The 26658-nt window shown below is 36.5% G+C and overlaps 2 long non-coding RNA genes across 2 annotated transcripts in view; one reads left to right on the plus strand and one right to left on the minus strand.

Annotated features, from left to right (window-relative positions):
• The window catches only part of LOC102167929 (uncharacterized), an 87559-nt gene extending 66640 nt beyond the window's left edge, over nt 1-20919 (minus strand). Inside the window, exon 1 of the long non-coding RNA XR_309057.4 lies at nt 20761-20919. This is a non-coding gene — a long non-coding RNA (uncharacterized LOC102167929). The remainder of the gene's footprint in view (nt 1-20760) is intronic.
• LOC146395011 (uncharacterized) overlaps nt 20822-26658 on the plus strand; it is a 125112-nt gene continuing 119275 nt past the window's right edge. Inside the window, exon 1 of the long non-coding RNA XR_014834255.1 lies at nt 20822-21921. This is a non-coding gene — a long non-coding RNA (uncharacterized LOC146395011). The remainder of the gene's footprint in view (nt 21922-26658) is intronic.

The following is a 26658-nucleotide window of genomic DNA, read 5'->3' on the forward strand; positions in this document are numbered from 1 at the left end:
GACCTATGCATCTTTTGTTCCTAACTATGTCATTATCCTGGTTGATCAGTCGTGCCTTCACTGGATTCTTCGTTTCCTTTCTCTCTGCTCTAAATCCATGCTATTCATCATAATCAGTTTATGTCAAAGTTTCAATCATTTTGTTCTCCTGATAAAATTACTCCAATGACTTCTCAATTTTTGTATTATATATAAACTTCTCGTTCTGTCATTAGTTATAATTTCCTTTTGGTTTAACATTTTACTGTACTTACTACTCCGATGGTCTTTATGTCACGACCATTTCCTTGAAACAATTCTGCATTTTCTCCCTTGTATTTCCTTACTCATATTTTCACATCAAGGAGTTCCCATCATGGCACATCGGAAACAAATCCAAGTAGGAACCATGAGGTTGTGGGTTCGATCCCTGGCCTTGCTCAGGATTAAGGATCTGGCATCGCCATGAGATGCGGTGTAGGTTGCAGATGTGGCTTGGATCCTACATGCTGTGGCTGTGGCGTAGGCCCATGGCCACATCTCCAATTCGACCCTTAGCCTGGGAACCTCCATATGCCACAGGTGTGGACCTAAAGACCAAAAAAAAAAAAAAAAAAAATCACATCAAGCTCAAACTTCCAACTTCAATACGCAATAGCTCCTGTTAAAGCCTTATCCTACACTCTGATACACAGCTTCTCTTAAACCTAGCTACTGTCAAATCTTTTCTGATGCTTTCAATATTGACATCACCTGATCCTGTGACATTTTATGTATATTCATTAATGTATGCATATATATTTAAATATATATTTATACGAGGAAGGATTTTTTTAATATCATATTTGTTTTATCCACTGCCTGTTTGAAAACTACCTGAGGATTCTTTTGTTTTATTTCAAGTACTAAGCACATTGCATAGAAGTAGGGCCAGGTATTACTGATTTTTCTAGAACTCTTATGACATAAGTCCTCTATGCCTGGTAGCAGGGGGATGGAAGAAGAGAACACATTATAAAGTCCTGAAGGTCCATTATCACTTTATTCCTCTTTCTTTCTCTTGCCTTCCTCTTAAATTTGTAGCCATCAAGTATGACAGACCTAATAGATTTTCGAAGGAAAAGACAAAAAAAAAAAAAAATGGCATCAAGTATGCATAGAATGTCGATAATTTATAGGCTGCCAAAGATAAGTTTTTCCCACAATTGAAAGTGGAGCGAATCTCCGTTTTTGCCTGTCCGGATGAACTGCTGGGAGGTTGACAAACAGCAATTCCCTCAGGACAGTGGTTACCTGGCTCTGTAATTCTGTTTCTTGCTCTCTTTTTCTCTCTGAAATAAATGTAGGTAATTTTCTGGCCCAGAAAATGTGCCTACTGGGAAGAATATTCCCTTAAGCATCCTGAAAAAAAAAAAAAGCAAAATCCATGGGACAGCGGTTTCTACCCTCATCCTCTAGTTATTGTGTAACAGAGAAAAAGGCTCTAAGATCTCTGAGTGCAGGGAGTGCCATAAAGGAAGAGGGGATGTATCCCAGGTAGGGACGATGTGGCGCTGTGCTCCCCTCTGTAATGTTTATTATAACTACTTAGGTTGTGTTTAAATCTAATACGACTCAACACACCCAGAAGGGAGACTTGCAGAAGCCTCTTGTTATTTCAACTTGAGGGAGCCAGTTCTATGCACACAATCCTAAAATGGTCTTCAGTATTCTTGGTGGTTGTATTTCTTGTCTCCTTGCTGTCAGCAATTCTCTAGCTTTCCTCACAACAATTTTGAGATTCTTTGGCTTTGTGTTCCTTTTATTCAACCCACAAGTTTCCTCCTACCAGTTCTCACAGCCCAGCCCTCAATTAGAAAATTTATCTTCGCGGTGGTGCTTAATAGGAAACCAAAGACAGTAGTGTCTTCATATGTAGCAATAAATGCTCTTTTCCTGTTTAAATCACTGTGCTGTGCTCGTTATTTTCATATCACCGGATATTACCTTCTGAGCATTGCTGACAGCACAAGCGTTCAGGCATGTGAGAAAGTTCCATTGCTCACTGGCTGGAGCATTGAAGGCTCATTTTGCAGATGTTAAGGTTGTGGCGATTTTAATGATACCATAAAAAGGATAAGCAGCCTAATCATTGCAGTTGCATGGATTTTACATCTGTTTCCCTTATAAGAGCTAATATTGTTCTGCTTATTCATCAAACTCCCTAGAGTAGAAGCGTCTCAGTAAAGTTTCCAGCAGAAGTTATTACATGGAAAAGATTGGGTTTTTCCATAAATTTTGACTTATGCTGTCCAATTATTACTCATTAACAGGTGTGTTCATCAGCTGGGGTATTTTTTTTTTAATTTTTTTTTCCACTGTACAGCATGGGGACCAAGTTACACACACATGTATACATACTTTTTCCTCCCATTGTTGTGTTGTGATGTTAAGTATCTAGAGATAGTTCTCAATGCTACACAGCAGGATCTCATTGTAAATCCATTCCAAGAGCAATAGTTTTTATCACTGAGTGACTCTGTCTCAGGCACTTGTTCCATAAAGCAGACATGAGTATGTTTCTTCTAAGCAGCTCTTTGGTTCAACAAAGTACTGTCTAAAAAATGTGTATATCAAGTGTTTCATTAGCCCAGATTCAAGTCATGAATAGCTCCTGTGCCCAGAGCTAACTTATAACTCTTGCATTGGTTCTTTAATTGGTTTGGGCAATAATTTGGTTGAAATGACTAATCGATTTAAAATATTTTCAATCTCTGATTTTTCATGTGTGGTTGAGATTTGTTAAGTGATTAGGTAGTTTGGCAAAATGCATCTTTTAAGTTTTGTGTGTTTTTCAGAATTTATTGTACATTTGAATTTTCCTTGTCTAATTCTATTTTCTTTTCTGCCATATACCACAGTTTGTAGTTTATGCAGACAAATATAGGAAATAAATCAAATGGCTTTTAGCCAAATTATCTAATTGCACTGCTGTTATACTTTTCTTAATTTTTATTCCAATAATATTGGGCTCAGGGGTCTAAAGTCTAAGGCATTAGAAAAAGAACAACAAAAGAATATGATCTAGAATATGAAGGTTTTAATTTAACACAAGGACATGGACCTTTTAAGTGATAGAATCCTTTATAAGTAGTAGAAACCTGAAGTATTGCACAGCATTATAATGTTGTTATAAGGACAGGTGGGAAACATTATCTGTAGAGTATTAGTTTACAAATTTATTACACAAATAACCTACATATTGCAGTATCTCACTGCTATGGAAGGACTTTATCACTCTAATTTTAGAACTAAAAAACAAAAGAAAAACTCAAAATTTTATCAGGAATTGAACTACAGAAAACTTCAGCATTACTATATGTATAGGCCATAAATATTATGTAAAATAAGATACCAGGTATATTTTATTTTAATTTGTTTTTCCCTCCAGTTTTATTGAGGTAACTGACATAAAGCACTGAATAAGTTTAAGGTATACCATCATAATGATATGACTTACATACTTCATGAAATAATTAACAATAAATTTAGTGACCATCCACTAAATCTATCATATAGATATAAAAGAAAAAAAATTTTTCCTCATGATGATAATTTTTAGGATTTACACTCTTAGCAACTTTTATATATAACATACAGCAGTTTTAATTATATTTATCATATTGTACATTACATCCCTAATACTTATTTATCTTATAACTGGAAGATTGTAACTTCTGTGTTAGGTGTGTTTTAGTTCCTTGCCTCTTGAATGTAAACTTTGTAGGAACGGATATTTTTAGATTGTTCTACTAATAGCATGGTTATATCAACAGAATTACAAATGTTCTCTCTAGATAAACATGAAGACAGAAAGCAAAAGTTAAAAATGTATTAACTAAAGTTCTGCTATTTGCACTTAATGTCATTAGACTAATAGGTCAACCAACAGCTATAGCTCTTTGAGACAGAATTTGCTCATTTATAGAATGTCTTTTTCTTCATGTATTCCAGAATGGTGCAAATTTTCATTATTTTCTTACTTTCTATTTCTTTGTATTAGACATTTTAAATTTTTAAATAAATAGGATAGTTCATTCATGAATTAAAATTTGCTACCTTCATAAACAAAATAGTTTCAAATTTTGGAACAAATTACTTTAAAAAGATGATATGGATAACTCTAACAACCTTTCTGTTTTCTAAGATTATAAAGAATTTCTTTTATCAGGACTGGACATAGGTCTGCCTACTCCCACAGGTGAGATAATTTTTCATGAGGAAATAGAAAGTTTTGGAGTTTGGATATGCTTCCTCCTAGCCAGACAACTTTAAACTATTAAAAAAAGCTGTGGGTATGAAGGTTATTTCTTGCATTCATTCTGATCCTTGTTTCCTCATCCACAATGTTGAAATGCATGCCTTAGGTCATGTTAGAGAGGAAAAAGACACAGCTGGAGGAGCTTTATTGGGTGGGGAGAGGTGCTCTCAGGCATGGCATCTATGGAGAAGTGAGGGAAGCAGAAGTCAAACTTCCATATATTTGCCACAAAGGCCTCAGCCAATCTTGTGGGTTTGGCTCTGAAATAGAATATCCCTTCTAAGTCTTGAAGTGAGATAAGTAACTCAGGTCTCATCAACAATATTTTGGTGCAGGCTACCCTGAAAAAAATAAATAAATAAAGGTTTGCAATTTTAAGGAAGAGAGCTCTCTTTGGCCAAAGGAAATTCCTAGGAAGTAGCTCGAAAGTAGCTGGTTAATGAATGCTCTGGCGGCTGGTAAATGAACGCCTTGTTCCTGAAGCAAGGGGGTATGGGTGTCATGCTAGTGTGCACTACAGCTGCCTTAAAAATATGCATGCCTGACATATGCTTTGTACATTGCAATTACTAGCTGCTATTATTACTATAATTTTGTTAGGAGGCTTCATTTTTTTTTTTCCTGAGGAGCCAACAAAATTATATACACATTGTTTACCAATTATTAAATATTATAAAGTACATAATTAAAATATAAAGTTATTGTTTCCTTTTGAGGCTGATCTCTAGCAAGTTGTTCCCAAGCACAAACTGGAAAAGAGCTGATTGATCATTTCAATCATTATAATAATACTTTGCATCATAGAGAGTCTATTCATTTCTGCTGGTGTTTCCTAACATAGAATATACTACATGGAAGTTTAATTCCAAAGCCAAATACAGACATGCATGGTGGCCCAAAGTAAGTGTTGAGAAGAGACTTCCTAAACGATTAAATATTTTCATTGGCCAGTTAACTGGCTTTGAATTATTTTTAATGGGTTAAACATTTTAGCAGCATTCTCTAGAAACTGTTCTGATTTCAAATGGAGCATTTCCAATTAATCTAAGAAAGACATTATATAAACACAAGTTAACAATTTCATGGCAACAGATAAAACAATATTGCTGCAAGTTATTACAGCTTTATTCACTAGGCAATTCAAAGAGTTATTCTAGACATAATCAAACTCATCCTTGCATCTCCACAGACTCTTCTGGATGCAGGTATTATTGTCCATAATTAACCCTTATGGGAGATGTTTAGGATGAATTACCATTTAGCCTCCTCTAAGCCTTGAATTACTGAAATCTGCTGACTACCTGGTGGAATTCTTGTCAGTTCTATGGCTGTGTGTGTGTGTCAAGAGTGGTAGTGTAGTAAAAATTATGTTTGAAGAAAGACATTACAACACCCAAAGAAGAGTATTTTTCATGCACCATTTCACACTGGGTATTTTCTATCTTTATCACTCTTTCTATATATGCCAGATTCATCAGTGTAATAAAAGTCTAATACTCTTGGTTCAATAACTTCTCCTTAACAACATTTGGATGGGTTTCTGTTATAAAAGAAGTTTAACTTAAAGAAGGGCTTTGTCTTAGTAAATGATCTAAATATATAGTGTCAAGGTACTTTTAAATGTTTCAGTATAGGGTACAATGCCTTGCACTTAATGTGTATACCAATAGATACTCTTTGAAATTAATACCTACATACTTGTAAAGACAGAATTAGAATGCAATGGAGATGGCAAGATAGAGAATGGCATAGACTATGTACTCTGAGTTTCTTTTGCTCTTTCATGGAATGTCATTTGCAAAGAAAGTTGCTAGTTATGAGGATAAGTATAATTAGGCTTTTAAGTATCTAAATTGTGTGTCATTAGAGAGTATTTATGGGGCTTTTCTACTTCAAGTAACACCAACTTAATTTTACTTTGCACAAAGTTAGTAATGAGCACCACGTACAGAATCAGACACAAAAGCAATTGTAAATATAGATGGAGCCACATATAGCAATGAGAGTATGATCAGATACCAATCAGATGCTGAAATACATTTATCTATGCTAATAAGCTTGTCATACAGCCGTAGGTCATCAAAGACCAGTCTGCACATATTTCATATTTTCTCTTCATCAGCTGAGATTTGTGAGCTATTGACAATTCAATGCCTCTCAGGATTTTTTTTTCCATAAAATATGGCTCTGAATATAAATAGTGGTTTGGTTTATGAGAATTACGGAACATTTTCTTTCTTACAAGGGTCACCCATACTTAACTGAGATGATGGGGCTGTGACATAACATGAGTGACATATACAAGTGGAAGCATGTATCCTGAAGCTGCTGCTGTGTTCACAGACTGTTAAGCACAGTGGGAAACCCAGCTGTTGAAATGATTGTCCAGGAATGTTGTAAAGATAGAATTTCAGATGTCCAGTATTCTAAAAGAAAAGCTTTTGTGCTTAATGAAAATTATTTACATTACTTTCACCTCCTACAAAATAAGTGGAATATTTCTAAATTTCCCTTCTCATAGGGGAAATAAGTATCAAAGATAATAGCAAAAAAAAAAAATAAGTTCAGGGACAGGCTAGTGTAAGTTAGTCAATTCATTCATGTCGCTTTCACTGAGAATCAATTCTATGCTAAATTCTGCTATGCATATCCTAAAATTGTGGTCACTTTTAGTGAATTTTTGGTGAACACATAATATTAAAAAAACACAGTGAAAAATCGCAAAATTAGGGTCATTGAAAATTTTTTCTGCCAGTGAGAAAAAGCACAAAGTAAAACTTTTATATTGTAATTCAGAATTCTGATATTTTTGAGCCCAAATATTTCCCAAATAAGCCCAAACAGTGGCTTCCCGTTCCAGTATTTGTACTACTATTAACATAGAGATCTACACAGAGACTTTTCTGAATGTGGCTATTATAGGTGGTTTAAAGTAAGGAAAATAAGAGATGCTTTATTTCTGGGAGTATATGATCTACAACTTGATGGAAGTGAATGTGACTGAAGAAGTTCAATTCCTATCTGTTATAGTTTATTATTGTGGTCCTGTAAATAACAGAAAATAAGAAATATTGAACTCAAAAAACTATTTTAAACCATGGCATTTCAGATAGATTAAATGTTGAGTGATAACCAATTTGCTTCTCATCCAGCTATATCCTATGATAGGTGGAACTGTATTCAGCTGAACACTGATTTATTAAGAACCACAGGGCTACAAAAATCTTTAAGACATGGTGAGTTCTCTTTCAAGTAACTTACTTTCTCAGAGCAAGATATACAAGAATATAAATACCTCTGATGTATGGTAGATTATGATAAATTCAACAGGAGAAATATAGACAAAAGTCTATAGGTATTTAAAGGAAATAAATACTACCAAGAACTGAGTGACTCCAAATCTGGAATAGATAACAGAGGACATGAACAGAAGGAAAAACACTCTGTGACGCGAGGGGCTGGAGAAGGGTGAAGTAACTATGGAGAGGAAGGGTGGGAAAAGAGCAGAGTTAGTGTTCACAAGAAAGGCACCACCAGAATCTATTTTGATGTGCATCTCTCTTGGAATGAAGACTGTGGAATCCCTTCTGTCGTGACCTGCGTGACCCCTGAGAAAATTGGTTAATAAGCCTAACGTGGAAAAAAGAAAAAAAAAAAAAAAAAAAAAAAAAAAAAAAAGGATACCTGGACCTGCCCAGTAATCTCTAAGGTCCTTTTTAGCTTGGAAATATTTAGATCCTCTGGGTATTGGCACACAAAATTGTAGTTAGGAAGACAGGCTTATCAAAGCAGAGGAAGCATGACAGATTTGTGACTGTACCTCACGACGTTAAATGGAGACATCCTTCTGGCATGTTAGAACTGTGAAAGTTGGTATAGACATGGAATCAGGAAAGGCTTTTTCTGCTGAAAATAAAAGAGTCACTACATGACTGGGTGGGACCACAGAGCATGTGATTGAGACTTAACATAATGACAGAGGGGAATGGAAATCGCTACTGACTAGGGTGTTCTGGGAAACAGATGTGACTCAAGTAGCGTCTTTGGGGGAAGGTTTTGCTATTGAAGACTGGAAGACAAATGCAAAGGATGAACTGAGGATAAGATCAGGAGTGTGAAGAATGCTTGTGAGTGGGGAAGAAATGTGTCACCCTCTAGAAGTTCAACTGGCAGACTCTTGCGCAATGCTTCAGTAAGGTATGGGGAAGGTGAACAAGAAACAATGCATTGTTTTTTAGTATGAGCAAGCCAAGGGAAGCTGGTTTACAGAGAGTGAAAGGAGAATGGGTGAAGTTGCACTCAATATTGCTTAGTAATTAAATTTCTCATGACCAAATAAATGGTATGGTGTTATATAATTTTAAATCTTAAATTTTTAGTTTTCAGCATCTATTTTTATTAATCTACTTTATAGCATATAAAGCAGATTTTATCTCACATTTTTCTTGGTTTTCTTATTCTTATCGATAAATAACTTGGAAAATACAGAATATAAAAAGTACCCATTCCAGTTAAGGAGAGATTCTTGCCTTGGTAAAACTAAGAGAAAAATAGTCAATTAAATTTTTAATGAATTTCTTCACTACTAAAGTGACAGATATCACAACAAGTGAGGGGTCTAGATAAAAGCAAAATTAATGAGCAGCACAACCTTTTAAATCTTTGGTTTGTACATAAAAAAAGAAAAGCTATTCATGCCTATGAACGAATTGGGAGAAACCAGGATATTATCAGTTAGATAAACATTTCAACAAATGATAGGAAGTTTTATGCAGGAAAAACTATCCATTATTTCAACAAATTACACCATGTCTTTTTTTCAGTTATGCTTAGGTTATGCTCCATTTTAAAAACACAATAATATTATATCATGCCTCCTTTTAACCCACAATTGCTGATCTGCTAATTAGACTTTAAGCTCCTGAAAACCATGGGTCAGTTTATAAACACATATGAACCTGGTGCTCACACACAGGAGGTGACCAATGTATATTTGTGGAATTGAACCAAATACATATATGCATGTGCCATATCTATCTCCACACACATTTTTTCATATCTTATATTGTGAAGAATATATTTTTGTCTTTTATGTGAAATTCCTTTAAATTCACAGTAAATTATAATGAACATAAGACACAGGCTTCCAGAATTCTTCAAACCTCAGTTCTTTCTGACAGAGCTGCAGGGGAAGTATGAGCCACTGCCCAGCTATCTAGATAGAACTAACCAAAAAGCCGACTAATACTGCTGGAAACCACTGTTATACAGGTGGCCTGCGGTGTGTGACTTTGATGGTAGCAGGCTTGGGATATGAAATATGGGCCCTGAAGGTGCAGAAACACCAATTGACCTTGAGAGAATGAAAATGGGCTGGTTTACTATTTGGAGAAGTCAGCAGAGGACCCACAATTTGAGATAATTGGAAAAAACAATTATATTGTTTGAACAAAAAGAACATCATTGATCTTCAATTTTACTTTTAATGGGTTCTTTTCTATAAAGGTTTAATCTCAAACAAAAGATGAACTGAACTGGATTCTATTCTTCATATCACAAGAGGGGTACTCACTTTTGAATGCAATATTTTCTTTGCTTTTCTATAGTAATAAAAATAGTTTAGTAGTAATATTTGCTTTCACAGAATTATTAAATAAGCCCTAAAGGCTATGATGTGCCAGGACAATATATGACTTTCAGTTTTTTGGGAAAAATTAGGTATGTAGTGGATAAAATACATAGTATCACAGATGTATTATAAACAATAATTATATAATTATTATTAATATATAATAAAATATACTTCAGAGAACATAAACTATGTACATATTATTTCTACTATATAATTGCATATTATATATAATATAGCATGTAGGTATATTAAGATACAAATGACTTCGGCACCTTTTTTTTCAATATAAGGAAAAAACATTTTATTCTTTTTTTTCTTGTATCTATATGAGATGACTGATGTTAACTAACCTTATTGTGGAAATCATACCCGATACCCATCAGTTAAATTATTACGCTGTATGCTTTAAACTTCTACAGTACTAATGTCAGTAAAGCTGAACAGAAGGGAAATTATACAAAAAGTTTAAATATAGTCAGACCTGGCAGCATCTAATATTTTAGTTTTTGCCACTTCAGAAGATGAAAACCACTTGAATACAAAAAAGTAACCAATATTATATTTAGAGCATCCAAAGTATGCTATGGGAATTTTCTATATTCCAGGATGAGAAGCAGGTCTAGAAGGTACCAGGAAAGAGCTGAAAAATAGCCCAGGTTCACTGCACATGCCTATTCACACAGAATCATTTTCTCAATCTCATGTTCTGGTCTCTTTCCCCCAGAGGTTCTTGCTTCTTCTGTCCCTTCACTTTCTTCACCTCTGTGAACCTCCAAGAATCAAATATTTTTCCTGGGTTGACTTCCAAGGTTTTCTATTTTTTTTTTAAAGATTAAGCCTCTTCCATTGGAGCTTGTTGGCCATTTGAGACACAGCTATGTGTCCAAGCACCAGCCACTGCTTCCCCTACTCCATCCAGAAACTTCATTTAAAGTCATCTGGTTTTCTTTTCTGTGGAAACGTTCATTTGTGCTGTTTATTAGATTGCAGTTATAACTGATATCATATAGTATTTGTAGACTTGAGGAATAGACTTGCGGCTGCCTGGGGGGAGAGAGAGGGATCAGGAGCTTGGGGTTAACAGATGCATTCTATTGCTCTTGGAATGGATTTACAATGAGATCCTGCTGTGTAGCATTGAGAACTATGTCTAGATACTCACATCACAAAACAACAATGGGAGGAAAAAGTATGTATACATGTATGTGTAACCTGGTCCCCATGCTGTACAGCAGAAAATAATAAAAAAAATAAGAAATCAACCATTATCAGAACATTAATAAAAATGGCAAAAGACTTGAAAAAAAAAGTCAGCTGGATCCTTTTATAATCCTTCAAATAAAATTTAGTCTCCAGGTCAAATACTTGGTCCAGTTCCTCTTCATATTCTCTAGAGACTTTGTAAACCTCTTAGAAAGAAGTGGAAGTCAGTAGGTAAAGAGACAGTTCCCATCAGGCATTGCTCTCTGTGACAAAGGGTCCCAGTGCCCACCCTGAGAGTTTCTGTTGGTTCCAGGTTTCTGCAATGAGCCAAGCGCAGACCCCTCTCATCTGTTAGTTAAATGCAGGCCCAGGCTGCCTGCAAGTTTGGGAGTGGAAAAGACTTTCAGCACTTCTGAAATAACAGTAACTAAACATGCCACAGAAGATTTCAGGTAGGACAACTATGTAATATATAACCTCTACATTGCATTCCTAGCCTGCCTTATTTTTGCTGCAAAAATAAAAATTAGAACTCTGACAGCAGCAATCTAAATCCAAGCAATTCTTCATCTGACAGGCATCTAGGGAATGTTTAAGCTTTCCAGTTTATTGATAAAGAAACTGTTTCAGTTTATTGATAAATAGTGGCTAATTTATATAGATCTGTTTCTGTGAATGTCTGTCTCATATTTTCATTTCAGGGATTTAAAAATTAATTTCTTTAAAATATAATTTCTACAATTTAAATGGAAGTATAGCAAATTGGAACTATTTGACACCATCTTATAATTCAGCTCTGAAAAGGGGCTGATTTTTCCAGTCTGTACATGAATTTTGTTTTCATCCTTAACTTTGATTTGCATTATTTTGTCTAAAGCAACATTACATTCACCACCCCAGGCAAGTGAGGAAAGATCCAAGTGCTGAAACTTCCTGGGTAGCTCCTTGGGAAGATTTCTTTGACTTGGCAACTTAGGAATCTGGCTGGAGAACAAGAAGACTATGGTGCCCCACTCTGGTTGGGCTCTCTGGGCATCCCCCAAATACACTGTGAGCCTTCTAGGCACATCTGCCTAGAAGGATTAAGTCACTGGCAGTCCACTGAACTAGCACACATCTGCATTTGGCAGAGGGCTATTCTACCCCCAGGATGCTTTTCTGATTGCTCTCTAGGTAGTGACTAGGGAGAGACATTCCTCTGTCTTCTCTCAGAATCTTCTTCATGTATAATTCATGAATAGCATAATTTCATACCATCAAGTGCTAATTTTTCCAGTAAATAATATTAGAAATAGTAATAATAATAAATAATGTTCAATATCATGCAGCATCAATTTTTGTTGTTAAATTAAATACTCTACTATATACTAATAAGCATTTTAACAAATCCAGCTGATACTCTAAATTCTAGATTTTCTAGCCAAGGTCAAGTACACAACATTAAAAACAGGTAACAAAACTTGAAGAGAGATTTAGTCTACCTCTCTGTTTGTTTCTTCTTTTTTTATCCCCTCAATAACTATCACATTTAGGCTTTGATTGTTTCTTTCCAATTTTCACAAGTTGTGAGTGCATTCTTGTTGTAAAACAATTAAATGTAAAGATATATTGCATAAGCTCTAAAGTTCCCCTTAAAACGCTTACCTTCCCCCTCAGTCCAATCTCACTTTCCTCTCCAGAAGAGGTGACTACTGTGCAGTTAGGTAAAACTGCACACTGAATGCTGGTGCCACTGAATGTTTCTGCAGGGTGGAAATATTCCACATCTGTGCTATACAACATCTGAAGCCTGGCTACTCTGATTAAGGAACTGAATTTTTAATTTAACTTTTTTTTTTTTTTTTTTTTTTTTGCTTTTTTTAGGGCTGCACCTGAGCACATGGAAGTTCCCAGGCTAGGGGTTGAATCAGAGCTGCAGCCACACTGGATCCAAGCTGTGTCTGCAACCTTTACCTCAGCTCATGGCAATGCTGGATCCGTAATTCACTAAGCGAGGCCAGGGATCAAACCTGCATCCTCATGGATACTAGTCGGGTTCATAACCTGCTGAGCCACAAGGGGAACTCCTAATTTTATTTAATTTTAATTAATTTCAATTTATATTTTTATAGCACATATGACTACAAGCTCCCATATTAGACAGCATAGGTTTTTCATCTGTCCACAGGGCTGCTGCAATAGACATCCGTGTCCCCGTACTTACTCATTTTCCTCTTTACCAGCTTGAGCCTTTTACAAATTTGATCATATTTCCCCCTGCCAATCTGAATCCTTCAATGAGTCCTCTTTCCTCTGATATCATTCTAAACCTATGTGCACGATACACAAGGCTCATTATGATCTGATCTTTTGCATACCTTCATCTCCTACCATCCAAACACGTCATGCTTTCTTTTGCCCCAGTTCCTTTTCACATGCTGTTCCCTCATCTGTCTAACAAATTTCAACAAGTCTCAGGTAAGGCACATCCCTCTTGCGGCCCTTTTTGCTCATGTAATTCCCCAGCGACTATAGGTGCTTTTCATCTATCCGCCAAGTTATAAGACAGAAAACCAGTGGGTGTTGCACAAATGCCAATTCCTTTCTGCCACTCTCTCTCTACTACCACCGAGGATAGTTATTACTCTTTCATGTAAAACTTTGTATAACTGAGGGAGGAAAAAAAATCCAAGAGGAAGTAATTTTATTACAATGTAAATTTCACAGGGGGGGGCGTAGGCAAAGATTAATTTCTCTTGTTCACAAATACTTTAATCTCTTAAAACAATGGTTGGCACAGATTAGGAGCACAATAAATATGTGTAGAAGGAATAAATTATCAAATTACATTTTCACACTTTTTAATGGTTATCCATTCTGACTCACCTTAAGTACCTAAATTCTGGCAAACAATCTCCAGGTTAAATTAATTTTAATGAATTCACAAAACATATAATTGAAAACAGCTATAAATCTCCAGATCTGCCCACACTTTTGTGGCTGCTTCTTTTCTCAAGCAAGGAAAGTGACTGCTTTAGGAGAAAAACACATAAATAAACAAAAGGCCCAAATAGGCTCTCACTGAGATGGAATCCTGAGCAATACTTGTCTAAATCATTTGTCCCCCACACCTTGAACTTCATTGCTGCTAAAGCCCAACACAACACCTTCTGTCATTTTTTCACTTAATTTAATCAGCAAATGTAATTAAAGCTCATTTTTTTACCCATTAGTAAGTATTCAATTAAATACTTGGCCATTAAACCCAATGGCTTCCAATGCAGAAGTTCACTGAGATGTGAGCAGACTGGACCCTAATCCAGTAGGCTCCATTAATATTAATTTGCAGTTAACTTTTACTTAATCTAAAAATCTATTTCCTATCTACAGGATTACATTCATAACCAAACCAATTTGTATTAATTTTGGAAGTCAAATATCAGGGGACACCATGTCAAAATCGTTAATGAATCCTTAATATAAAATATGTATTGTACTCTGTTCATAGTCACATCCTTCAACTGAGTAATGCTATTAAGTAAAAGAAAATCTATTAAGTATAACTCTGTCATATTACTGGCTTATTGTTCTTGATTTCATTACCCATTCTCCAGATACTTGGATATATTATCTCAATATTTTTTGTGCTGTCTTGATTGAATGACCGTTAACATAATAGGCATTTCATCACTTTAAGGGAGATGTGGACTTTTTAAATGACTCAGTATTTTAGTCAGTCATATTCTTTAAGATGCAAAGCAAATAGTTGTGCTACCCAGATATTATTCAAATGTTTGTATTAATTTTGTCATTAGTACCTAGTTCTTCAGATTTTTATATACTTTCCAGTTGTGTATTTGTATTTTCCTCTCTTATTGGTCACAGTAAAAGAAACAAACACAGAAACTGAGATAGTTAAAGAACATTAGCTGGATTTTTTTTCAGTATTATATTATTTGTTTAGGATATTGTTTTTGTTGAAACTGTTCATAACCTGAAAACACAAAATGCTTTCATTTCACTGTTTGTTTTCACTCCCTGAAAATTTCTGATTCTAGTATTTGAAGAAATCATGTTCTTTGTTATTTACTATTTGATTTTTCTTCAAGATTCACTCAGATTGGACTTACATAAACCCATTTTAAAGCTTCCTTAGTTTGTTTATGCTTGTTATTCCAAAAATATACTATAGACATTTTAATCACAACATAATATAGTCTCATTCATTAGTGAAGATAATCCTTTCTCAATACTCAATGACCATTATTTCTTAGTTATCTCAAATGTGGCTTGCACCCAGAGTTTCTCATTAGGACAAATTCGTATTTTCTTTTATCACTTTTTGTAGTTTATTCAGAGCCCATTAGTGATGAACACATGACTGCTTTTAGTTTCTAAGAACTATTCTGAAGGCTGAGATGGGGTCGGAGCCATATTCTTTTATAAATACATGTTATTTGTGGGACTTTCTTTTAACTTGATCCTGGTACTTTGAACTGAAATCCTTTGAGGTGTTAAGAGAAATTTCTCCTATTCCTATATTTCCTCTGATGGACTTCATAGAAACCAAACTAAAAATTCTTATTAAAATATAAAACTAGAATAATCGGGGCTATTCTATTTGATTCCAAGAGACTATAATAGGCTAAAGTGTAGATTTGTTAAATCATTTCTCCAGCCATGGATATAATAAAGAAATTACCTTCAAACAAATGAACATACCTATGAAACAAAAAAAGATTCATGGACATAGAAAACAGACTTGTGGTTGTTCAGGGGGAGAGCATTGGGGGGTAGGATGGAGTGGGAGGTTGGGGTTAGCAGATGTAAGCTATTATATATAGAATGGATAAACAACAAGGTCCTACTGTATAGCATAGGGGAAAATATTCAATATCCTGTGATAAACCATAATGGAAAAGAATATTAGAAAAAGCATACATATATATATAAAATAGAATCACTTTGCTGTATAGAAGAAACACACTATAAATCAATCACACTTCTATTTAAAAAAGAAATTGCCTTCAAAACTCAACCCTTTTGCACATTTGTATTTTCATGTTAATTATGTGCAACATAATTGTTGTTCAATATGTACAACATATTTCCATGTTGTACATTCATTTTGTGCTTTTTCTTTGAAGAATAAAATAAAAAATTGTTTATAAAGGTTAACACAGGTAGAAAATGAGGCAAAGCAGAAAACTGTAAGAAAATTAAAATCTACTGAAGTTGTACAACTGAAGGGTGACTGATACTAACATTCTGACATAGTTCCTGGTATCTTTCAATGCATTGACATTCAGGCATTTAGTCATTTATTCAACAAGCATTCATTGTATACTTATTATGATCTAGTCATGATTCTAGACCCAGAAATGTTGTTGGGAAAATATTAAACCTTTACTTTGTGGAACTAATTTTGGTGAGGGAAATTATAAACAAAGAAATAGCAAATTTCCAGGTAAAATTATTTCTGTGAGGAACAGGTGGGATCTAGCGTAGGTAGGATGATCAGGGAAAGCCTCTCTGAAGAGGAGACAATAGAGCGGCCCTCAAACGATGGAGGAGCCACCGAATGTCCAGAAGATAAAAACATCAGTAAGATGTAGTGTCCTCCAGCTCCAAGGCAGGAATATGCTTGGCAGGTTAGAAGGACAGCACAGGGCCTAAGGTGATAGCAGTGATGCTGGAGGGGTAGGAAAGCGGGTGCCTAGCAGGCCAAGGTGCAGAGTAGAGTTTTTATTGTAAGTTTGAGTGTAGCTCTTGAGGTTTTGAGCAGGGAAGTGATGTAATTTGCTTTACATTTTTTTAAAAAAGATCACTCTGGTAACTATAGGAAGAATGGACTACAAGCATGAGTGGATATGGGAAGATTTATACAATCTTAAAATGTGACATAAAGGTAATGAGAATAAGTCTGCTATTTCTCATTTGACAATATGTTAGGGACGATTTAAATGTTGTGGGGCTTAGGTTAGCTTTGGCCAGGTTTCTCAATGGTGGTACTCTTAACATTGGGGTCAGATAATTCTTTGTTGGAGATGGAGGGTGGTGGGAGGTTGTCCAGTTCATTGGAAGATGTTCAGCCTCTACTCACTAAATACCAGTAGGCCTTCCTTCCCAACTGTGACCACCAAAAATGCCTCCACATAGGATCAGATGTTTCCAGTGGGGCAGAATCATCTCTGACTGAGAACTACTGGGATAGGTAATGCTGTGGTAACAAAACTCTCCACATTTCAGTAATTTAACACATGTACTTATTTCTCCCTCATGCAAAATCTGCAATGAGTCCAACAGTTCTCAAGGTTAGCTTCCTTCTAAGTTGTAGGACCCAAGTGGATTGTACCATGTAGAAATACCAACTGGCTTTCAGATAACTATAGCAGGGAAGAGAGAATGCTTCTGTTCATGGGACTCCCATCATTTTGCTCACCATGTGCTAGGCAGAACACAACTTCTTTTAACTGCAAAGGTACTAGAGAAACGAAGAGATGTTTAGTGATCAATAAATGTTTCTGCTTCACTTCTAGACAACAAGTATCACTGCTCTAAAGCAGTTCTAAAGTTCTGCTGGGCAGATACTATGAAAATCCTTTACCTTAGGAGTGTGGGAAGGCCAGTGATTAGGCTCCTGGAGTTGCTCTTAAATCTGAGGCTTCCAGACTCCACTTATAATTAGTTGTTGGTTTTTTTCCCTGCCCCATTTTTCTTGCACACACTTGAAATGAGTGTTAAGGTTTTGCTCTTTCTGAAAATTGCATACCTTTGTCAGTCTAGTATCTGATGATGGAGAATTGTGGAGCCAAGGGTTGTTTTCAGTGTTGAAAAATTACAGGCTTTTTAAGGCAAAACTCTTGACTTTTTTTTTTGGGCAGTATAGCTCTCTGATAATTTTAAAAGACTTCCTATCTTTCAGATTACTCTATTCCATGTACCAGTAGCCTCATCTATAATAATCTATAATAGTCCTTCCATCTGTTTTATTTCTTTGTTTTCCTGACTTCAAAGGTCTTTCTCAGTTTAATAGTGTATCATGTGAGACTGTCTGGAAGAGGAAGTAGGAAGGTCACACCTATTAAGTTTTTAAGATTGATATTTACTTGCATTATTCCAGAAACAGACAAAAGGTTTCTGAGTCAGGGACATATTAATTATTACTTTTAGCATTAACTACATTGGTTCTCTTTACCTGAGTCCTTCGCTATCTTGGGTGATATGATAAAAGTCAGATAAAGGTCACCTTAATGTACTTGGATCTCTAAGGGAGGAACCTAAAAATATGAAGCTAAGAGTTTATATAAGACAACTATGCCTCTTCTCCTGAGAGAGAGTAATCTTTAATATGTAAACAAAATATCCTTGGTTCATACTCTCCAGGATGTAAATAAACATCTAGAGGCATGGGAGTGGGATTAGGCAAGCCTCTTGCAGTTTATAGCCCCTGGAATATCTCTGTGGCCTCAGATCTCATTCCTTTTGATAGACAACACATACTTCTGGGGAGGTAAATCTTTAATCCCTCCCTGAAGTATATTGTTTATTCTGCTATCTTTTAACTTCCGAGTCTTTTCCTTAACTCAGGTTTCAGCAAAATGCATTTCAAAAATCTTAACATGAAAATGTCCACTTCTTGATAATGCCTTGAGCCTAATTTTAGATTCCAAACTTTTCAATTTGCTGATATATTTTACTGAGCATTATTCACACAAAGTACGTTTTTGCAACTTAACAAAAATAATAGCTTTTTATTGAAAGAACTATTCAGTTACAAATGTCAGAGCTATTTATAATTTCCAAGAAATTAGAGGAGAAAAGGTTTGTATAATGATAGTTAAATTTCTAAATATGTTAGTACTTCCACTGTATATTTTACCATAATTGCTGTATTAATGTAGCAAATCTTGATAAATGTACACTGGTTATGATATTATTTACCATATTAATTTCATAGTCTCAGTTATGTTAGATTAATAAGAAGGTCTAGTCTACATTTTGAGTTATATAAACTCTTTCTTTTCCAGGAAAAGTTTGTATATAGGCTAATGTGTATTGTCTGATTATTAAAATTATTCAGTTGTGGACTTCCCGTTGTGGCTCAGGGGAAATGAATCTGACTAGCATCCATGAGGATGAAGGTTCAATCCCTGGCATTGCTCAGTGGGTTAAGGATCCGGCATTGCCATGAGCTGTGGTGTAGGTTGCAGACACGGCTCAGATCCCAAGTTGCTGTGGCTGTGGCACAGGCCTGCAGCTGCAGCTCTGATTCAACCCCTAGCCTGGGAACTTCCATATGCTGTGGGTGTGGAAGACTGTCTAAAAAAAAGACAAAAAGTTAAAATTAAGTTGTATTTTGAATTAGCTTTACATTCCACATAACTGAATAAAAAATTATGTAATCTTTTCTAAAAAAATGTTTTATATCACATCTGAAACATGATTTAACAAACGATCACATCTAAGAGAAAAGCTTCATTTCCCCATAATATCACATTTGGTAAAATTTTCCCTGATGTGAATTCATTGATATATGTTTTGATTTATCTTTGAACATATTCACACTTTCAAATTTCATAGTGTTATACCACTATTTTAATTCTCTTGTTCACAAGTGATTGCATTTTGCATTCCTAGGCATTATCACCAGTATGACTCAATTCCTCTGGGCCTTCAGCCCATTGCCCCCTCTCTTCCCATATCGGGCATCACCCTTTCCTGTGATGGGCATATTGTGAGGGTGTGTGGCACTCCACTGTGTACCATTAAGGTCTGCCCTACAGTCACCTGTTCTGCACCACAACAGCCTAATGATCTAGGCAACATATTTTTGGAACTTCCCAGGAGGACAAAGATATGGTATGAGCAAGAAGGGACAATGCAGAAAGGGTAGTTGCTTGTCAAAAAAAAAAAAAAAAAAAAAAAGATTTTCTGTGGAAAAGAACCATGGAATAGTGGTTTTACTCCCAATCCCTATGTGTCTGCACTACATCTCTCCTACTGGAAATTTCCAGAGCTGTACGTAATACCCATTTTTCTTAGACTCAAGTACCATTAGATGTGCTGTGATAATAGGCTCAAGCAATAGAGAGGCCTGTATTAAAACCTGGGCCAACTGCAGACCCCTCTCTTCCTCCGGTTTCCACTCAAAACTGTTAACCTTACGGGTTACTCTGTAAATTGGTGAGAATAGCACATTCCAATGTGGTACACTTCCTCTCAAGAATCCAAATGACCTCTAAACGAGACAGTGTACCTCTTTTTTAATAGCAAAAAAGTGAAAATGTAGCCATTTATTTTTCATTTTGGAGGGAATATTCCAATAACTAGATCCTGGAAATATCAAGTAATTAACCCCTGAATTTTCATACGGTTTATCTCCGCCATTTCCTAACGTGTCTGAATATATCACCTAGGGTAATCCTTGCTTCCTAATCATCGGGTCCAATTTTCACGTTATCAGTGTAGAGAAGAAATGTGGTACTCTGAGGATTTCACTAAGACCCAAACCTAGACAGACTAGACTTTGGTAGAGAATGGAAGAGTTATTCGACTCTAAACAACTTTCAACTCTTTGGGACAAAAGCCGACTTCCCTTCGAGTTTCTTCACAATTGCTGAAGAGGAAAAAAAGCATTGTCAATCAATAGCTGCACAGTAGGTACCTGCGCCACGGACCCAGAGGGGAGGTGCGCTCGGCCTCTCGGTGCTCGCTTGCTCGAGTCTGGGCTGGACGGTGGGGCCTGCAGCGAGGACAGAAGTGTGCAGAATTGCGGCCAAGCTGCCAGAGACGTAGAGGGGTAGCCGGCTTCCTGGACATCTCCCTGTACGACGTCAGTGCGTCAACTTCCCGTCGCGCGCGGCTGACGCACTAGCCCCTAATGTGGGTGGGGCCACGCTGCACCTGCGCACAGTCGCTTGACCATGTGCTACCTACCTGACTCTACCCGGCCGCCCACTTCTTCGTCCAGGACTCTCCTTTAGCCTCGCCCATCACCTGGCTGGGAAGAACAACAGGTGTATGTATGCCAGCTGTAACCTTCAAAACACACATAGTAATGCCCTACTACTCGTAAGAAACGGGGTCAAGGAAGAAATGGAGGCTTTTCCAGAAAGTGCTAGCCGAATAGCAGAAGCGAGGCTTTTTAACCCATGTCAATATACATTTTAAAAAGATTGAATTAAAAAAAAAAAATCGAAAAGCGGAAAAAAAAAAAAAAAGCGTAGTCGACATTTGGAAATGAGAGCGCTAAAGCCGTTATGCGGACAGAGACATTACTCAGTAACACCATCAGCTTCAATGTCAGCTCTTTTTTTCTCGCCTCTGAAGCGCACAGTGCTGAGAGACCCTATCTAATTCTTACTGTGGGAACTTCGCAACTGCCCTGGCAGAATGTTGGCTGTACTCAATCTAAACTTTGTGTACACCAAGTTTCTAGCGCAAAATCAACTGTTGGTGTGCTATTTGTTGTTTAAAAAAAGGAAAGAAAATACGTAAGGCCATTAGGCAAGCTCTCTTCTGGGACTGCTGTTATAATTCAGATTGAACTCTTTTGAGACACAGTATGTTGTGGTGGGGGTTCAGTGTCTTCCCCAGCAAAGAGTCTGCCTTTGACCCGGGAAGCCTGGGCCTCAGATGCCTACTCAGGCTGGCTGTGGAGAACCAGGGAAGCTGATAAATTGTGTCTCAGACGCTAGTACATACATGCTTGGAACACCTCCGTTGTGTCACGTGTTCTACTGCCCTAAATGGCTTCACGCATCCTCACTTCCCAGGTTCTGGAAGAAGAGTGCAGAGAAAACATCTATCCCAGCCGCAATGCCAGGTACCAAAGGCTTTGATAATCTGTTTAAATGAAGACACTGTTTCTAGAATAGCCGCTGTTATTAGGGTAATCAACTGACTAAGCTTATAATAGCACGTAGTTATTTGCTGAGATCTAGCTGCTCTCTACTGGTGGCTCTTAGCGCTCCAAATCCACAGGTGTGTGGTATAGCTATGGTTTACTGTTCTGGTAAAAAGAGAGAGGAAATTCTAGGGGATTTCATGTTATTTTTCTTTTATTCCATGAGGTAGAGAGCAAGTATGTGGATTCTGCCACTTGCTGAGTAGATCTATTTATATATTCAGAAAATGGAATATAATCACAGTATGGGTCCTTGGGATACAGACTTGAGTGAAAACACCATTCATCAAATGACCACCACCTGCCTCCTTTTGGCTTGCAAAATATGGTGGCGTTTGGGGCCTCAAAGGATAAACACTAATTTGGGGCCTTTATTTAATAAATTTTTAAAGACCTAGATATCTCACCTTTCCTATGTACCAGTCACCAAAGTAAATGGTGGTAAATACCTTTGGGCAGACTGAAGAGGTTTATAGTATATGTGTGTGGCAGTTATTGAGTCATTCCTCAAGGGAAACTAAACGCGCCCACCCCCACCCAATCAATCAAGATCTTTAGGTCTAAACTGTCTTAGATCTATAAACTAAGTGGCTATGACTTCAGTTGTGACTCAAGTTTAGTTTTTGGCCACCAGACCCATTTTTTGTTTTTTTCTTGTTATGTAGATGAAGTAATGTCTTGGTCTGTTCAGGTTGTATGGCAAAATACCAATAGACTGGCAATACACAATATACATTTATTTCTCACAGTTCTGAAGGCTGGAAGCCCAGGATCAGGGTGCCAGCCTAGCTGGGTTCTTGTGAAGGCTGTCTTCCAATTTATAGACTTCTCATTATGTCCTAGCATGGTAGAAAGGGCAAAGGGCCTTTCTTGGGTCTCTTTTATAAACACATTAATGTCATTCATGAGGGTTCCACTCTCCTGATCTAATCGCCAAAACCCCCACCTCCTAATACTATCACATTGGATATTAGGATTTCAACATAATAACTTTTGACAGACACAAATATTCATATTATAGCAAGTAATATTTATTAGACTGCCCATATATTTCATTTCTAAAGACATCATGATCAGTTACACATGGATAAATAAAACCCCAAAACTCGATATTCAAAACATTCACATTACAACTTCATCCTTGAGGCATGTTTTGGTAATTACCACTTCTCACTGGAAGTCCTGCCACTTGTCCATTGATATTCTGGGAAATCATCTTTTACTTCGAACTCAGGATATTCAAAACTTACACTTGCCATTTCATTCTGTAAACTCTACAATGCAGAACTATTCCCTCTTGACTAGTGCTTTTAAATAAGAATTATGTGACAGAAACATACAGCACCCCTTAGTATCTTAAAACACTGGGATTGGCAGACCTTTACAATCAATCACAGATGGTCATTTAATTAATTGCAATACCACAGAATATCATGGAGTACCAGCATCCTATTGTATTAAGAAGGAACCCAGCTCTGTTTTCAGGGCCAAGGTCAAAAATAATTGTCCTAGAATTTCATTTAGAGGGCTCGCTTGTAGGACTCCTTCAAGTACCAGCACCATATCATTCAGAATTCAGAAAGGATAGCAGAAACCATACTAAGTATCTCAAAAGAGAGAGTTAAATATAGGGAATTGGTTAGCAGGTGTTGCAGCAATTAAAACATCAAACAGCAAAAAAGTAAAGAAACACAAAGGTAAGAACTGCAGGAGCTGTTGCTACCCATACGGTAGAACGACCAAAGAGAAAAGATTGGTTGTCATTATCAAACCTGAATGCTCAGAGAAGAGGCTCAACAGATTTAAGACTCTAATCTCTTAGAAAGGGACACAACTTAGCTGCTCTTAGTACTTCAACAGGAGCTCAGAGGAGGCAATTTATGGTGCTGGCTTTGTCTCTTGCAACGAGTGCTATTTGTATGGATTCTGCTGGTAACCTTTGAGAGAGTACAATGAAGCTGGTTCTGAAAGAACTTAAAAATATTGGCTACTGGCACCAATTGCTGAGATGAGGAAACATTACTGAGACAATGCTGCTGGTAACAGCAAGCTCACAGAAAGAAGCAAATCCTTTTTATCTTTCTCCTTATCACCTCCTTTGAGTACGCCATTTACCAGAACCTAACAGAAAGCCAAGTGATAAATAAATGTAGTCTGCAGAGTCCCAGCTCCAGAATCACAGAGAAGAGCAGAGAAGTGTTGAGTTGGGGCTCAGAGGCAATAACTAGAGTGGCCACTTTGAGTGTATCTATAGGGATTTGTTCCAGGATATATTTGCTCACTTTTGAAATCAAATATTGATTCTCCAGGTCAATTAATCTCACTGGAACTTTGTGGGTTTTTTTAAAAAGTTTTTTTCTTTGTAAACATTTTTTTTCTGAATTATATTTCACACCCTTTTTATGGGAGGATTCATAGGATTTTTTTTTGAAAGGAAGAGGTTTTATACTCATTAAATGTGTGGGTTTATACTTTATATAGACTATCTCCATTGGCATTTTACTCTTAAAAAACATATCGCAATTTTGCTTGGTGGACACATTGAGTGATCAGGTTCTCTGGCATCTTGCTATCATCAAATCATTAACTCTCCAGACTTTCTGGGTGTCTCTGACTTGGAAATTCTCCCTCTACTGCCTTGAGCTCTTCTCCTTGCTCCTATTGAATGTCTGTTTAGTTTTATGGTAATCCACTGATAAGACTTTCCTCTAAATCTCCATTATCACCTCTCTGACCAGGTCCTTTATGAGGCCAGGATATATAATCACATTCTTGAATGTCACTGACCTCTGTGATTTGTTCATTTGTTGCTCTTCTTAAAAAATAGCAAAGACCCATGAAGGCAGAGGTGCAGGGTCACAATCCTCCCTTCCAGCTTCAAGCAGAATCCAGGTCATCATGCCCATCAAGCCAACTTTAATTTCATTTCCAAATGCATGGTGTCTAGAAGAACTGTCTTTTCTGAATGTCCAAGTCCACAGTTTATCTTTTATTTCTTCTTTTGAATTTACTAACTCTATCCTGAACTCATTGTTTTCTTGTAATATCTTGCTGTACACAGTTAGCAATTAGCACACACTATTAAGTTTATTTAATCATCATAATCATCAGCCCAGAGTAAAAGTCCATTAGATATATAGCCTTTTTCAAGCTATCAAGTCTTCAATTTTTATCATGTTTTGCTACTGCACAGCATGAATCTGTATCTCACTGCTCTCTGGAAATAGTTTTCTCACTGCCTTCCACTTGAAAAAGTCAGTGTCACAAATTTTAGGTTTTTTTTTTTTTTTCTCAGAACAGTGTCCTACTTTTGCCATAACAGTTTTTATTAGTCAGCTTAGTCTAGTCTCTATGAGGGTAATTAATAAATCCCCTGATTTCCCTAACAGCACATTTAAGTTTGTTTCTTGCTCTCACAAAATCTTTTGTGGGTCCTGTAGCTATTTTCCAAGTAGTGACTCAGTGATTTAGAAAACAATTGTCTTGCAGACATGCTGTTTGGAATATGTAGTTTCCAGGTCATTCTAGGTCAGGGGTAGGGGAAGCTGGGTGATTACACACTGAATTTTTTTTTTACCTCACCTGCAAAAAGCATGTGGAAGTTTCTGCGCCAGGGATCCAATCCGTGCCAGAGTGATGACCGAAGCCATTGCAGTGACAAAACTGAATCCTTAACCTGCTACACCACAAGAGAACTCCTACACACTGGATCTTAAATGCTTTAACATGGGCATTTCACCAGTGACTCTGCTTACTACCCATTATCCATAATTAGTCATAGGCCCTGGCCTAACTTAAAGGGTGTTGGGAAATGTGGGGGACACGTGGATATACTGGAGGAGCACATGGGTGTATGGGGAGCAGTAAATGCAGATATCAAATGAACATTGATATTCATGATCATTCTTAAATGGATCTTAGATAACTCAGGATAGTTAAGTTCCTCAATGATAGAAATTTAAATTGTTTCCAAACTTCGAGTATTAAAAAATGCTTATGTGGGCATTCTTGCTTAAAACTCTCTCTATTCTTACTGATGCATCTCCTAAAGATATATTTTTAGTGATGGAACTTCCAGGATGAAAGGCACTTAAATTTCCTACGTGCACTATGTGGGATAGATAGTTGTATGTCTATAATGCTGGGTATTTTCAGTCTTTTTATATTTGTTAATCTGAGAGATAAGAAGCAATATTTTATTATTTTTATTTATATTTATTTAGCTTATGTTTGTGTTCTGCTACCTTTTAGATTTCTTTATTTTTAAATTTCTATTTTTGCCCCTTGTGCCAATTTTTGTTTTAAAGTAAAAGTCTTTGTTATATTTTGCAATTGGCTTATACTATGACACCCTGATGCCATAGTGAAAAAAAAATGCCTAATAGTCATAACTTTTTGTTCTTTATGTCCCTTTTATGGGCAGTTGGAGGCACTGGTTCTACAGCTGATCATCATTAGGATTCTTTCTTAGCTTCACTCTGTCTACCTTTCCCCAGATGGGTAAGAAAAAATTATCTCTCAGCCTGGCCTTGGTCTTAGATACTAGTATGGATGCACTAGATTATGGGATAAAATAACCCTGTGCTCCATAAGTCTTGAAGAAACGGTGGGGTTTTTTTGTTGGGTTGTTTCTTTTCTTTTCTTTTTCGGATAAAT

Source organism: Sus scrofa, chromosome 18 (genome assembly GCF_054392235.1).
Source record: "Sus scrofa isolate SSC_HxYL_T2T_F1_AM1 chromosome 18, Sscrofa_HxYL_maternal_Yorkshire_Landrace_v2.0, whole genome shotgun sequence".
In the NCBI taxonomy this organism is placed as follows: domain Eukaryota; kingdom Metazoa; phylum Chordata; class Mammalia; order Artiodactyla; family Suidae; genus Sus; species Sus scrofa.